Below are 16834 nucleotides of genomic sequence, written 5' to 3'. Positions count from 1 at the left end.
GACGAACAAAAAAGCTTTGTACTAGTTTATTAAACTTTTAATGAGTATTTACTATTTTATTTGTAGAAAAGCCAAGTATGTTTTACTTATTTTATGTTGAAGAGGCCTAGAGACTATTAGTTAATTAAATTTTTAAAAAATATGAACAGTCCACTTAGGCGATAGACGTTGTGGAGCATCAAAAAGTTATCGATTATCCAATAACGTTGTAGGCTCGTCTTGTTTCAAACGTTTATTTCATAATCTGCGGCGCGGCAGGTGAGTACACCCAATTACGGGTCGATCAGAGCAGTGCCGGCGCCCGCGGCGCGTGCGGTCGCTCTAACCGGATTATTGGCCGGCGGCCGGGCGATAGCGGGATGTGCAGGGTGCACGGATTGGCGGGGACGGAGTGCCACCTCGCGCATAATTCGATAGAGATTCATCAACGTCTGGACGACTTTGAGCTAGGTCTAAGTAACAACCTCGCACATCATTAGACTACGTGATGGGGCCTCTATTACTTAGAGGTAGTCGCTACTACTAAGCCTCAGAAGCTGTATTGATTATTAACATATATAGTGCCACCTGAAACAAACCATGTTATAACAACTTATTGTTGACGAAATAGTTTCCCAAGCTTAACTATGTGTGATTTGATTGTGGATGTCTGTGCCCGTATTTTTGTATAATTGTAAAAGACAAGACGCACAAGACCTGGTTTATAAAATTTTGAATTAGAAATGTGAAGAATTCTAAAAGCAAAAAACAATTTAAAACGCTATTGCAATAAGAAACATATAACCGACAAACGTAACTTTAAAACTAAGCCACAATTATCAATTACATTCTACAAATATACATTATTAAAATTCTCCGCAATTATTAATGAGCTCTTCAAACGATGGTTTGCGAAGCTTTGCGCTACAATCGCTCTCAACGCAATCAGCAAAGTAAAAATATTCAGGTTATCTTATTAAAATATAACTAGCAATAATAAAACTTAGAACAAGAAGGGAAAGTCAGCGGTTCTACAAAAGAAAAGCGTCCGCCCAACGCAACAGAAAAAGGTCTGATCCAATCTGTTATATTTTACAAAACATAAAAACAAACCCAACCGAATGAAGATCGAAGCGATGTTTTATGTTTCTTTGCTCTTTAGAGAAATGAAACAGATTTATAATGTAACCCGTAGACCTCCTCTATTTCTATCTTGTCTAAATTTTATTATGGTGTCATATTTTTTCGTATGCATCTTTCAAATTTAAAAAAAAAAATTAAACCTGGTCAAAAATGTATAAAGGACTATATTGCCGTGTAACCTAATTTCGATGGTTTTAATTTTTAAAATATGCGCATATTTCCTCTTGAAACCCTTAACAGGATGACATTAATCTTCGGCGATGTGTCGAGTTGTCGGGTCGAGAGATTAATTAAATAGGCTAGTGTGTCAGTTTTTCAACGCCCTAACATGTTTAGGAAGCCTGCTATCACTTACATCGTTAAACAACAATTTATAATAGGGAAAACACTAAAGCTATGCATCTAAAAATATTTAAGACTATTTTTAATATTAATATGTGTGTTACTGTTGCTTATGGTGCCATCATCATTATCATTCAGTTCCTGTCCCAACGGACAAGGTTGACAACAATAACTGCGACAACATAAACTGGGAAAGGCCTATTACAAGACATAGGAAAATGTCTGGATTCCCAATGGCTTCCACATTATGCGGTCCGTATCTTTATCATTATTTACACTTCAATAGATTTAATTTTAATAAATTGAAGTTTGATATGTAGTGTGGTTGTACAATATGCCACTTAGTTGTATTGTGAAGCGGAAATTAAATAGAAGCAATGCGAATTATCGGCGTATGTTCACATCGGAATAGACGCACTCGCGCCCCGCCGTAACCCGCGTCACTACACTACTCTACACTTGTTATGTATTTATGTTGCTAGGCAAACGAAACGCAACTTATGTTTTGCACGTTGCTGCTACATTTTTTTGTATAAACTTGACAGAGTAACAATGGACGTGTTAATTTCATTTCGAAGTTCACTTATTTGTCTATCGCGTACATTTCTTAGCAGAAGACTAATGAAATCTTTTTAATGTAAGGTAACCATGAACTATGTCGCTTAATTTATGTTAGTATAGATATATTCAAGATTCAATTTGCGCATTTATTGCCAATACACTTGAAACTATTATTATAATTATATGGAAGCTTGGATATTGACACTAATATGATAGGATTACTAAAGTAGTCTAGTAAAAAACAAGAACAAGTCATCTAAATCGGTATTGTACCCCAACTTATTGGAACTGTTGCCGACGTTAGTCAACCTTGGTCAATTTGAATTGTATCTCATTAATAAAACGAAATGTATGTCAGAGGTGATTTAAATTAATGAAGTCAGAATTAAACAACAATGATAACATATTTTAATGACTACAATAGCTAAAAGATTTCGTTTGGCAAATCGCCACAAGGTAACTATCGATCTGTCAGATATTAATTACAATTTGTATTTGATACGCCTGAATAATTTTAAAGTAATAGGGTATTAAATACGAATATTATAAGTATATATGGCAAGATTCATTGAATTTATTTCTAGTCGATATAATTTTTTTTAAAACAAAATGATCAAAATCGATTTCATTTTACAGCTATGCAACAGATATTTCTATTCGAGTACGCAAGGGACGTAGAACAAAATAGATATGGTGATTCCTAGAACGGATAGTTCAGAATGAAAAACGAAACAACGTTAATTAAAATCCGAAGCAGAGATAAAGTGCAAACTTCATCCAGCACGCGGTATTTCCATTTCAACATTTCGAACTGTGATCGAGTTATTTATTCAACTTGTTTCGAACATAACCCTACAATCGATGACGATGTTTCAAACAATCGAATATAACAAAATAAATATGTACTATTCCTAGTGCAATAATTTCGTACTATTAACATGTGGAACTAAACATTATGAACAAAAGTACTCTAAGGATATCACAATTTCCCGCCATTCAACCTTTGTATTCGAGATGTCTCGGATGCGTACAGGGACGTACTGCAAAGTTGGTCCGCTTTTAAAATATTCAAGTCGGTAGGGCGACTCACCCCATGCTCTATGCAAAACAAGGAAACTTTCCCTCCAAATCAGCCAGCGCCCAGGGCCGTTGGGCATGATAAACACACCCGGACGCCCAACTTTTATTTAAAAACGTTGCCGTAACTGGGACGACCAAATTATAACCAACTCGCATTACGTCTTATTCTTTTATAACTCCAAGTAAACATTCATCTTTCTTTTAACAAAGGACAATTTTATTTGAGATGTTTATTTAAGAAAATATAAAATAAACACCTTAAAAAGAATTAAATTACGTCTAGGCATTATATATCAACAGGTTACAGGTATATAAAATGTTTAGTTCTAACATTTATTAACCAATTTCCTAAATTTAGAGATATAGGGTCACATGTTTTATATCGGTCCGGGACGAGAAAGGGCGTAATATATTGTTGGAGATAGCGTTTTAATACATAATACATTACGTGTCCGCGATAGTTTCCCCCTTCGACCGCACAGGTGGCGCTCTGACCGCAAAGCGAATAAAGCCTCCGCTCACCTCAATATTGTACACCTTCAAGGTTCTCCGCCGGAAACCTCGTAGCATATCGGATACGAATAACAATCTCTTTAATATTATAACATACTTACATAATATTACATATCGTCTACAATTTCTAGTACAAGGTTGACTCGGTTCAACTTGTTCAAGCATTAATTACACGAATAGTAAGCATTTATCAAATTACATAGTCTTGTTACTTGGTTAATACGTCGAATTCTAATATTACTTGCCTACGAAGTGGCGAACACGAAACATCAATATAAATTACCTTTGTTTACGAATATTCAGTTAAGTAACCACTGATATTCTGTAAAGATTGCTTAAGTAACCTAAAAATGATATTTCACAGCATGCTGACCTAAATAAATGTATTATTCAGTATTTCAATATTAATTTAGTTTCATCCGCATCGCAATAGCCGCTCCCAATAATGCCAATAACAACAGTCGATGAAAAAACTCCAAATATTGCTTACCTATTAACTCGGGAAAAAGTTTTTTCGACGGCAGCGGGCGCGGTGCTGAATACAAACAATAATAGGAGCGAAACAGCCGAGACGGACAGCTATTATCTCACTCCGACTAACCTACTTCAGTTAACAGCGATCAGCGGGAAAAGCGAAACGAGGCTAAACCCAGTATTTGTTTAGAATCGAATAGCGTAAACAGAATCGAGTAAAAACTGACTTCCGATTGCTCACCCGATACTAATCAACGATGATACAATCGATTACGTACCTCGTATTAATCGTCTTCAAACGCTGGCTGACCTGAAACAAAATTAAAAGTAAATTAGCATTTACAAGTGAATATAGGTGGGGAAAGATACGATGAATATTAACAAGGGACATGTGGAACGGATATCTAATTCGAGGTGTTCCCTTCGTGATTTCACTCACGTCCTTGTAATATGGTGTATTGAGAGCGCGGTGGCGACGGGAATATAAAAATATTCCTCCATAATAAGGTAGGGGCATGAATGTCGTCTTAAAATGTTGGACGTGACACTTTTATCATTTAATTCTATCTATGTTACATACTAAACAATGCAATACAATTAAAAACATTTATTAATCTATACTATTATAATAAAGCGTAAACACAAAATTCTTTGTTGCCTAAGATGTCAGCAATAACAGCATATTTTTGAATAAATCTTCTTTAATAAAAAGCCCTACACTTACGTCACGCTTTAGGCTATATATTTTCACGCTATGAAACTTAGGGAGTAAATAAATTTAAAAAAAAACCTTCATGTGGGAAAGGGGCCATTTACAAGCTGCCAACATTTAGGATATTATGGTAACGATAATTGTGACATTTGTAATTGAGAATTTGACAAATGTAAACAGTAAAAAAGTTTTTTTTTTAAATTTCATGCGTATGACGCCGCACGGGAACAGCTAGTTTTTTAATGTGTTTCATCTAGATTTATACCTGAGAATGAAAAATTGTTATATGATGTACGTATGCTATCACAAACATTCAGTTGTCATGCAAGCGACGACAATCCCTAGAGCCACATAGCACATATCGTCTAAAGTGCTCGGCGCTCACCGGTTTGCTTTTTATTGTATGGAAAAACATGAATTAAACAACGTTTTACGCATTTAAGAGTTGAATAAAAGAATCAAATATAATCCTAATGAAATTTTAAAATCAATGTAGTACAGCAATTTGCCGTCTTTATTTCGGTAAATTTTACTAAGACATATCTATTTAAATTTCTCTTAATTCTTAACGTTCCAACTTACGCTGCGAACAAAGCCTCTTTCAAATTTATAATCATCTTTATATCTTCAATGGCCTCTCGCAGTCTTAATAAAACGAATTAATTTGAATAACTAAATTGTCTGTAAATGACCTAAGTAAGAGACCCTACACGACCTCTGGCGGTGGCTTTTTAATTTTGTTTAAAAACCTATAAGGCTTAACTGTGGGTTTCGCTCTTGAATAAAAAATAAACAGCATTGTAACAGTGTAATACTAGCTTTCACCCGCGACTTCGTCCGCGTGGAAATTAAAAAAAAAAGTGAGTAGCCAATGTATTCTTCCATACTATCATCTACCTACCAAATTTCGAGATCCGTTCAGCCTTTTAGTCTGAAAACTCTAACAAAAATCCATCCATCCATGTAAACTTTCGCATTTATGATATTAGTATGAAGTGTGATTACATTTACATATATGACCCTCTCAATTAAATATGTCAGTATGACTTATTGGTTGTAGGTACAGTATGTTGGTGTCCAATAGGCACCATCAATAACTGTCGACGACGGCCAAGTAAAATTATTATGAATGTGCGTGCCGGGTCCCCGGCGTGTACAGGTTCCATCGCTCCAATCTCGCGTTACAAGGTGACCTAATTCGGTAATAACGTTTGCTATCCAATATGATGTATGTAAGATAGTCATAAGTTTTCCTTCACGTATTGCGGTGAAGTGTTATGAACATAGAAGAAATTGCTCGTAAAATGAAACCATGAGTAAATATATTTTACTATCTGTTGTTCGCGACTTCGGTCGCGTGAATTTAAAAAATATAATGAAAAACGTAGCCTATGTTACTCACACTTAAATTATCTTTCTATCGGTGAAAGATTTTTTTAAATTGGCCCAGCAGTTTTTGAGTTATTCCATTACAAACAAATATACAAATCTTTCCTCTTTATAATATTGCCTAGCTTTTGCCCGCCACTTCGTCCGCGTGAAATTTGAAAGTACAAAACTTACGTTTGCTCTTTTTTCAACCTATTACCAATATATTAACTTAGTAGTAATCTACGTAATAACAGAAATCTACCGATGCAAGATTCCAAATTTCTAAGCCCGGTTGCTACTAAGCTGATTTTTCGGTTACCCTTATTATTTGTGTTCGCGATATCTTCTATATTATTAGTCCAATTTAAATGCTGAAAAGGACAAGTAGTTTTTGAGTTATTTCTATACATACAAAAATACAAATCTTTCCTCTTTATAAGTAAAGATTGGCATATTAATTTAGCTGTTAAAATAACTGCTTCGACCGAATCAACACTTCATATTATTACAGGTACAACATTGTACCAGGAAAGTAACATTGTAATTTCGGTATGATGTTTACGTACATTTAAAATATTCTACGATTTATTTACCTAACTTCTTATGAATTGTTTACAACTTATCCATACTATATATAAAGTTATCCGCAAAGTTTATTGCATTGCTAAATACACTGCAGTTCCCACGATACCGACAAGATACAGAAGTACTATAAAAGCTATGTATTTCGTTCGTAATGAATGTTTAACAAGGCGTTTATTTCTAATAACCACTACTTTTATAATATACTGTTATTAAGAAACATTGTAGATACTACATGTAGATGTCAGGCTTAGTTATTTAAACATATACTTTAAGCTAGAACATAGTGTATTACAGCATGTTATGTCAGGCTTGTCACTTGATGGCAATACGATGTTTTGTCAGAGTAACTTGTAATAGTATTATTTTCATGTCGAGATTTATCAGTACAAGATTACACGAATCGTCATTTGCACGGAAATGAAACGGTTATCTTGATGTTGAAAACGTCAAACAATAATTCTAAAACGGGCAACAGGACTGTTGAAATTCGAATGACGTAATTTAAATATCTGCTAAATATTATAAACGATTATCTACAAAATATGCTAAATAACTTTCTATTGAATAAAATAAACAAATGAATTACGCAACTAAATGCAAACTTAGAAAATAAACGCAAACGGACATAATACGGACTAGTTAACAGTTAACTTTTAGTTTAATTATAGTAAACGGAGAATTAACCCTTTGAGACGTTTATTACTTTTCCCACAGTATAATGAGATGCTTATCTAACATTAAGGAAAGTTTATGAATATCTTTGCATTTCGACTAAAGTATATACATATGTATATACAAATGTGTTAGTTACATAATATTTTGTTGAATCATTAAACATTTTTTTATTATAACCATTATGTTAAGTTATTAAGGAATATGAGTATCAACAATAATGCGCTCTGGTTAAAAAGAGCGTCACGCATAGCTTCAGCGATAATAGTTTAGTAACAATCTCAGCTCAAATCTGTGAGGGCCTTTCTCTCCAGGGCCCTGGGCGTACTGGGCTCTTACCTCACGTCCCCGGCTACAATGAACAACGTACCTTCTTGTCGTTTAACATAATATAGATTTAATATTCACATTTACAATTATGTTTAAGAGCGCGATACCTGAATTCCATAAAAAAACACCATTAAAGTCAGTGAATGTGACATATAACAACGCTTTGCTTTACGAGCACTCCGCAACTTCGTCATGCGACAACACGGCCTACCATTGGGAATAATAGCAGAGCCAAACATGGCAACTTCTTAAATATAATCTGCCTTCATAATGTTTCCTGCTTTTTAGATGTGAAAGCGTTTACAGCTTTAGGATTAATACGTTACCAAACAACAATAAAAATAGCATTAAGTTATAGGTAATGATAGGATGATTTACTTCTAGACCTATAAATATGTGCATATCGTTTTTAATTTCTAAGCGGCTATTATTCTTCTTAACGTGTTGTTAATTGTTAAACAGTCAATTGTTTTTTTAATAGCTGTTCTGATTGCAAGAAAGTAATTGAATGCTGTCGTCAATGGAGTTTTCTTTCTCACCTTTTTGTAGTCAAGTGTTAAAGTCATTCATTATACGATTCGTATCGCTTTTTATTAAAATCTCGATAAATCTATGATTAATTCGACGACGATATTTTCATTACGATGAATGTTATCTTGACATAATTTCGCCATTTAGATAAAGACGTTTCAGGTCGTAAGAAACATTTTAAGTTTCCGTCCTTTCAGGCAAGTCCCCGTCCATTAGCGTCTTCAAAGGGCCGTTCACATTCAGTGTCGGTCGGTTTAAAGGCCCGTTCTATAAAAAGTTTCAGGATGTCGTTTCGCTGCCCTACTAATGTAAGTAGTCCCAATCTACGAAGAAAGGCTCGAGTTGTAATTTATTACTACTCATGAGGGTGTGTAAATAACCGTAAGGCTCCACTGTCTCATGTGCTAAAAATTTTTTTGCCGCCGTGAAAACTTATACAAATCAATAAACGATGACAAGGGAATCGTTATCGCAGCAATTCTAACTTGTGAACACAGCTCAACAGTGAAACTATTTCAAGAATTTACTACACTGTGATTAAATAAGCGCGGTATGAATCGTAAAAATTATTATTTACATTGAAGAAAAAATTGTGGCAAGACGCCAAAAAAAAAGCAGCCAACACATGGCGGCTATCGGAAGCAATTGATCTTTGATATTATGTTAATAATATACGTATTACAAACACATGGAACTGCATTATTAGCACAATTTGTATAATTTTTCTAGATGTAACTAAACGTAAATTATCCAAGCATCTATTCCTTGTAAGTAGGTCTTGCGAAGGAATGAGGAAGAAAATACGAGGACATGACAAGTTTGGTATAAATCACCTAGTCATTAAAACTTTTTGCATTTCGTGTATAACAGAGTAGGGGACGCGCTTCTCATTTAGAAGATGGATTCCGTTTACACAAAAACAAAGAAATGTTTGTTAAACAAACTTATTAAACTTATGAAATTTTCGTTTAGAATTTTATCTTTTAGGTCGGTTTGGACTGCAGTAATAACTTTGCGCAGTTTATGCTCGCTTTATATAAATTACTAACGCAAACTGCATTCATTTAATCACCTCTTGGTTTATGGTATATGCTGTTTAAATTCAGCTAATACTTTTAATAAATACTAACTGTCATTCGCGAATCCGTCTGCGCTGAATTAAAAAAAATGTAGCCTGTACATTCTTCCAGATTATTTTCAACGTCAGTGCCGAGATCAGCCAGATCCTTTGAGCTCTTACGGAGATACGTGGTTACAAACATCCATCTTTCTTTCGTATTTATAATATTAGTAAGAACTAAGATAATAATAAAATTAGAAGATAGTAAAATGCACGGTAAAATAGGACCAGAACCGTATTACTTCGAAGAAATATCTCTCTTGCTTGGTAGATTGTAATATATTTGGTAATATAATAAACATTACGCTGTGGCTTGTGATACTATAAAAACATAACTAATGCTCGTAATACAAAGTAGTGCCCTGCAGCGGCTTAATCGGTGTTAATGTAATGATTTATTAATTTAATTAATAAAAACAATGGATTCAGTTACGTGTCAGAGGTCGGTCAATGACCCCTAGTTTCATAGCACCGTTAATCACTTTCGCGCCGGATTGTACTACGGCTCACGCAACTTTAAACGACTGCATCGCCCTCGATTTGGCTTCATATACATTTTAACAACCGTCCTGTATGTAACCATAAAACAGATCTTGATAAACCGGACACAGCACGTGTCAGGCGTTATATGGCAGTAACGTATAAAAGAAGCAATCAAAAGTTGATTGACATCTGCATCGCGAAAGCAACAAGGCATGCTAGCCAACGATCGTAGAATTAATGATTCGAAAAACATCAAGCCTTTTTGACTAACAACAAAGCATTGGGTTTTTACGCTTCTTTTTGATAGATGAAAACATTCTGTTATAAGCTCTCGTCTAGTGAACTCAAGCAGACTAGGTAGAGATTCAAATAGGTACCCGGCGAAACATAAAACAGAACTGGAAAAAAGACAAATGAAGTCATTCTTTAAATTACTGGCTACTTCTACTATGCGTTACAGGACAATTGCATTGCTTTCTATTAAAAGTCCGCACCCGAAGGTAATTGTGGAGGCACATCACGTGTGTATCTCAGCTGCGAGTAAGTGCTTGCGCCACTGAAAGAGAAATTCTCAGCCTGGCGCAGGACGCAGCCAACCTTCCTCGCACTTTACCGGATATTCACCTGTTTCATATGTATGAGCACAGCTTAGTCAACTTTTTTTTACTGTTTTTTTTTTTTAATAAAACGATTCTAAAATGTCATGATAAACATAATTGGTAAAATATATTAAAATTATTAGCGTCATGGAGAAAGAAATAAGAGTTTAAACAAAAAGAAAAGAAAGCAATATTAAAAACTCAGTGATAATATTTGTCTATAAAAACTAATTGTTAACAGTTATCTGCTATATTAGTGTTTAAAAACGAATTGATGTGCACTGTTTTTATCTATACTTACTTGCGAGTACACGACCTTTATAAATGTCGATTCTATAAAGCTTGGGGCCTGTCAGACGAGTTAATACGTTGTATTACCCATACAAGCTCAAAGAAGGTCACGGAATTACGATGTAATTTGTGCGAATTGACCGCGGCCGTTCATACCGTTACGTTTCATTGGTTATCTTATTACCGTTTTAATTAAAACATAATTTCCTCGTAATATCTAGTAATAAAAGCATTTGCGTGTTTTAAAAAAATATTTACCACATGTTTAACTGTGGTTAAATAAAATTGAAAACTGTTTAATGTTAATTATTGAAAACTTAAACACAAGAGAGTTTACAAAAACATGTCGACGATTTGTTATAATTGCAGAACCGAAAGTTCGTCGTCATAGCGAAAACGTGGAAAGCAATTTACTCCTCACGTAAAATACTCGCGCTGTTTAATTTCAGTAAAAAACGTAACAGGGAAGTGAGTGAGGAGAACGCCAGTCGGCGTGCGAACCCGAAGCCGATATTTAAATAACCGCACGACAACCGCACAGTCGGAATTAAAAGAACAGAAACACGAAACAGTCGAATATACAGTAGGAACAGCTTGATACTTTGGTAAACGAAATCGATTATGGTAACTGAAACTGTAGATCTTACCTGCACGCATTATAAGTGCCGAAAATAACACAATTTTGTCTATCCGATCATATTGTAATGACCTTTAACGTAGTTTGATTGATATGGTTTGGTATTAGAAAGGGTTGCTTGCACTGAATGCCTTATACCCTGAGGCAGTTGCAGGCATATCGATAAGTCCTATATTAAATTTATTTCTAGCTTAATGACAAATGTAATATATTTATAAACTTGTTACAAATGTAACATATTTATTAACATGATTATAAAATTTGAAATGGTAAATGAAACTGACAGAAGCAAACACGCTAATGTGTCTATCGTGATTCTATCGTTTTGAACTCTCTCCAACTTTCAATACAAACAGATTATTGTGAATATAGAAAGGTAACTAAAATGTTGTTAATAAAATATCAAACTTTAAAAGTAACACAAAACGATTATTTATTTGGAAAGTTTTGAGAAATGTTAGTGCTTATATTTTCTTAATTTACATTGATACAAATAAGGTCTGGTGAAAGTGGGTTCAAATGACAGTTATCATATTAGGGAAGACGTTTTATAATCTTATTGCATCTCTATGTGTATGTGACATTTTGTTTTTCCACTTACATTTCCGAAAAAGGTGATGCTTGAGATGTGTAAAGTAATAAAGTAATTTTTATATAAGGAAATTCATTAAACACCTAAGGGAAAAATCCCAATTTCACCCTCCTATGTTTACGGAAGTACTTACAAGAATCCCCTAAGTTGAAAGTGGACTTTTAAACTTGTACATCCCCTGAGAGGGGGCATTAACGTCCTGCGTGGACATTCCGGAGGGAGCGCGGACATCTTAGGCAGAGTTCCCCGCCCTTTGGAAGTAATGCATTTTCCTTTATCACGCTGTGGACAGTTTGTGCGTTCGACGAGAGGTTCATTTTACGATTATTGTTTTTGCTCGTTACACACAATCAGCGATAAAATGTCGCTTTTTATAAAACGTTACTTTACATCACGATGTACACGGAATGATCAATTTCTTGTTATCGCAATAAAAATGTTTGTTTTCGACCAGTTAATTTTTTTGATCTAAATTTCATATGTTTGATTTTTCTTCGTCGCTTTAGACTTTCCATACTGATTGTAGTCATCATGTATCAAAAGTCAGCTTCACAAGTTGCGACTACTCTTCCCTTATCTCTCCCTTTTTGCATATCAATGTCCAAGATGATTTGTAGATTCCATGTTTATTGGATGAACCTTATTATTAAGAAAATGTAAATCAAATGATTGATACGTCAAAAAACTTGCAGAACAATCTTTAGTTGATCTAATCGCGAGGTCGTCTATCTCATAATACCTTTGTTATATTTTCCGTAAAACAAATGAACAATTGAATTTTAGTTCACACGTCAAACATGCACATATAAATGGAGTTAAGAAATTCATGCATCGCTGCGCACGCGCGGTTTATTCTTTGAAATAAAGCAGATACTGCAACAGCAATCTCTGAAATAAATGACTCATTGTACGAAAAATATTTAGCACAAGCTGTAATTACACATGTATGAGAAATATAAAATTTGTGATGATTTCATAATGTTATATCTTTTATGAATAATTATTTATAAGCTGTATTCTACACAAACATATTGATTTTCAAACAAATGTTAAAGACTAACTTTCGAACAATTGCATTTTTGCCGACTTCTATTGCAACCAATTTTTACGTCATCTTAGATAAAGACGATGGACTTTTTAATTTTTTTTTTAGAAAAAACAAAACGGTTGATGACATTTAGCCACCTCTGTAACTACTACTCGGACAATAAAACTGTCATAACCTTTAAAAGAAAGTATCAATATCAACTCAGGCGCATAAAATCTTAATGGCTATAGAAATAAGTTGCGACACAATCCAAACTTCACGAGCGCGCCATTTCAAAAGTGTGACGCAAAACGCGCTGAACGTGTCTAAAAATGTCAAAATCGTGCCGACACTTCGCCTTTGGTAGTATCAGTCGCCAGAAACCGTCGTCAGCCATGTTGAGCGTGAAATATAATGCACCACATGTTTAACAATATCACTAATTAATCGCACGGGGGAAAGCGCAAATGTTCTCATGCGAACTTCACGAAATGCATATAAGATAATAGTGAAGTAATGAGAAACGTAATTCGTTAGAATTAAAACACGATAGAACTATAAGGTAAATGAACTCGTAGTCGACACGAAGACGAGTTGTCTGCTTCTGAAAGTAGTGCATCAAAGATAACATTTACGCATGTGTGAATTTAAGTGTCTTTGGTAAACTAAATGAATAATGGATTTATTTAAAAGTTACAATTTGAAACATTTTCTATGTGAAATAAAATATTCAAGCCTTGTATTGCAGTTTTTTTTTTCTGCACGGCCGCCACATTTCAATCTCATGTGAAATAAATCTTTCAACATTGAACTTCTCACACGAGTTTATCGACCTCGATGTTTGTCTAAAAGATAACATTTTTAAAATCAAACAGTCCAAAAACAAACATTTTTATCTGAGTAACTAAAGACACATATTGTGTTCATTTCTCGACTGTAGATACAGCTTTACTAGATCACTGGTCCATATTATTTGAAATTCTTTCCCACAATTTCTGTTTCAGAACGAAAGTTTGTGAAAATTATATAGGCTTCGTATAACACACCAAGACTTGGGAATACCAAGTTACTATTGTAAAGAATATTCGTAAAATTTAGCTGCAAATTTTATATTCTGTTTTTAAATAGGTTATATTAAGCAGAGTGAACTTTTCCCTTTATAGTAAAATCGTGAGTAAGAAAGCAAGTAAGAAACTATTGAAAGTACAAAATCGTGCTCAACTACAGAGTCGATTACCAGTACTGATTATCAACACCCTAGTGACATGAAAAGACCCACCGAGCGCTGTTCCACTTTCTCGTTTATATCGAATTACTTGGATCTAATAATGGATTTTCTATGCTCTAAACGCTTGTTACGATTGCTACAGATTAAAATAGATTGAAAGCATTGTTTATAAACAAAAACAAATAATACGTTTGTAAAAATTTGTAAGTTATAAAATTGGAATACCATATTAGATGGATGTCTCTTTTATTTTTCATACATTTCCATTCGGTTTTGTTAAAAGGTAACACCACTTACAGATTTTAGACACAGTTTTTACCACACGATGTCACACATGTACACCTTTTAGTCATTGCATTAGATTCTCAAACAATCTGTGTATTTAGCTATAACTATTGAATTAACCAAAAAAAATCTTCAAGTACCAATGTATAACAGAATGCAAGTTTAATGATTCATTCGTGTCTATAGATGTCTTCTTTGGCTGGATGAGAATGCGAGGTCACGAATGGCTGCGGCGACGGTCAAAGGATTTCACTAGAAAGCTCCCAGCGATACCAGACACCGCCTCACCGACGCCACGGGACCGTCCGATCTATTTGCTGTAGTAAATCTCGAGCGAGTGAAAAGACCGCTTTCCATCTTGAATATAAAGTCTTATTGAATGCGTAAATCGATTTACGAGTTTATTCAGGCGACGCCGTGTTTTGTGTGTTTATTGACACTATATTATGCTCTATAATAGTGCTGTTAATGGAGTTTTACTCGCTTTGCACTTTAAATTGACATTCACGATTTAATATCAAGTAAATATCTGTTTCTCTTGTTATTTGAAACAGGACATTAAAACATAAATGAAAAGTGTGAAATTGAACTCACGAGTGAGTATTAATGAGTTCAAAGAATCTTAAGACACATGTATTTGTAATAATACCGCAAACGTTTGTATTAATTAGAAAATACAAAGTTGCGATGTTCAGTAAACTAAAATATAAACTTCCCAGACTCTTTTGATCTCGTACAACTGTTTCACCGTAAATTGTTTAGCTCATACAATTCTACTCGTTTGTGATTTAAATTGGAGTCGTGTTGATTTGTGAATTAAAAAAGTTTAATTGTTTTAAAATGTTGAATTGTGAAAGCAACAGCAGCTGGTTTAAATACGTTTAAGTTATACGATTTCACAGAATATTGGAATTAATCGGCTCTACCAATCTTCTCAGTGAGATTTACAGTCTCGACACTATTTCACCAGCGTCTCCTTCCTTACTATCTACTGCTTTATGCTATTGTCCTCTATCTTATCACACAAAAACCTGGCAACGCATAAAGAAATTTAATGTAAAAAAAAATTAAGAGTACTATCAATAAAACATAAGTTAACCTTTGCATTTAATCCTTGTTACCGTAAGTTTGTTTGTTTTAATTAGTTGGCGATAGCATTGAGAGGCGGGCATCGAACCGGCGCGCTCGCGGGTGGCTGATACGTGACCTCCGCTCGCTGCACAACGGGGCCCTTTGTCATTCAGTCCACGGCCGCCTGCCCTTACACGTATGCAATTTCATACCTCGCATCAAATTATGCTATCTTGAATTATGTTTATTCGTGTACCTTAATTGCACAGTGGGAAGCCGTTTTCAAATTCGTAACTTGCAGGAAAATTCTGCATACTATAAATAAGGTATGCAGACTTTATGTTAATCCTTTAAACGATACATCGATGCGGAAGCAGCGCAACGTCGCTTACAAACGCTGGCGGAAATAGCGCTTTAAAAGCACAACAATGATGTCTGGTACGAGTGTGATGTATGCAACGATGTGATTAACGAACGTGCCGCGAGTGTCAGAGACGATTTGTATCCAGCCGCTGCAGCGCTTTATCTCTAGTAATAGCATGAAATAATAACAGAAAGATAGACGCGATCAATTTATACGATGTCGTAATAATCGTAAGCATACAACAAATCACAAATCTAACTATTGCTTATAAAGTTTTGAAATAAAAAAAATGATAACACGTGTACGGTTATTTAAGTCACATGCTTTTTTGAAATATTCTCCTGTTAAGGGTTAGATGTACAGATGATTGGTGTATGCAGCTGTGCGCAGTAGCTGGGGAAAGGTAAAACTGATGGAAGCGCTGAAAGTTCAAAAAAATACGATTAAAAGTCAACTATAATACATATGCTTAGGTTTTGAGAAGATAACCTGAAAATCTAATCCTAGTCTAAAAAGTTTTATTAAAATTAAATTTAAGGCTCCAGAGACAATTTTTGTAATGAAGCCGTAAAAGCTTAAATGTTTTAATCCTCTTAAAAATTGAATAAAACACTAATTAAGTTTATGAATTATTAAAACTTGTGAAGACTTAGATGAACGATTTAAAAATACCATCAAGATTAGCTTTGTTCTCTATTACAAATGAAAATCACAGACTTCATTTTATAGTTTTTAATCTGGGAGAAAAGACATCGCTAGGGACCGTCGGTAATTGCGATACAAGTTGCTATGTTTTTTTTACCTGTATGCAGCCAGTTTTTTTTTTTTTTTTTTTTTTTTTTTT

General features: G+C 34.4%; 1 protein-coding gene across 1 annotated transcript in view; it reads right to left on the bottom strand.

The window, feature by feature from the left end:
* The window catches only part of LOC106099436, a 121037-nt gene that overhangs the window by 89416 nt on the left and 14787 nt on the right, over positions 1-16834 (bottom strand). The window contains exon 2 of the mRNA XM_013277994.1: positions 4371-4402. The gene's annotated coding sequence lies outside the window, so the exon portion shown is untranslated. The remainder of the gene's footprint in view (positions 1-4370; positions 4403-16834) is intronic.

Source organism: Papilio polytes, unplaced genomic scaffold (assembly GCF_000836215.1).
Source record: "Papilio polytes unplaced genomic scaffold, Ppol_1.0 DF824102.1, whole genome shotgun sequence".
Classification (NCBI taxonomy): domain Eukaryota; kingdom Metazoa; phylum Arthropoda; class Insecta; order Lepidoptera; family Papilionidae; genus Papilio; species Papilio polytes.
The sequence above is the reverse complement of the archived record's forward strand: the minus strand, read 5'-3'. Positions and strand labels throughout refer to the sequence as shown.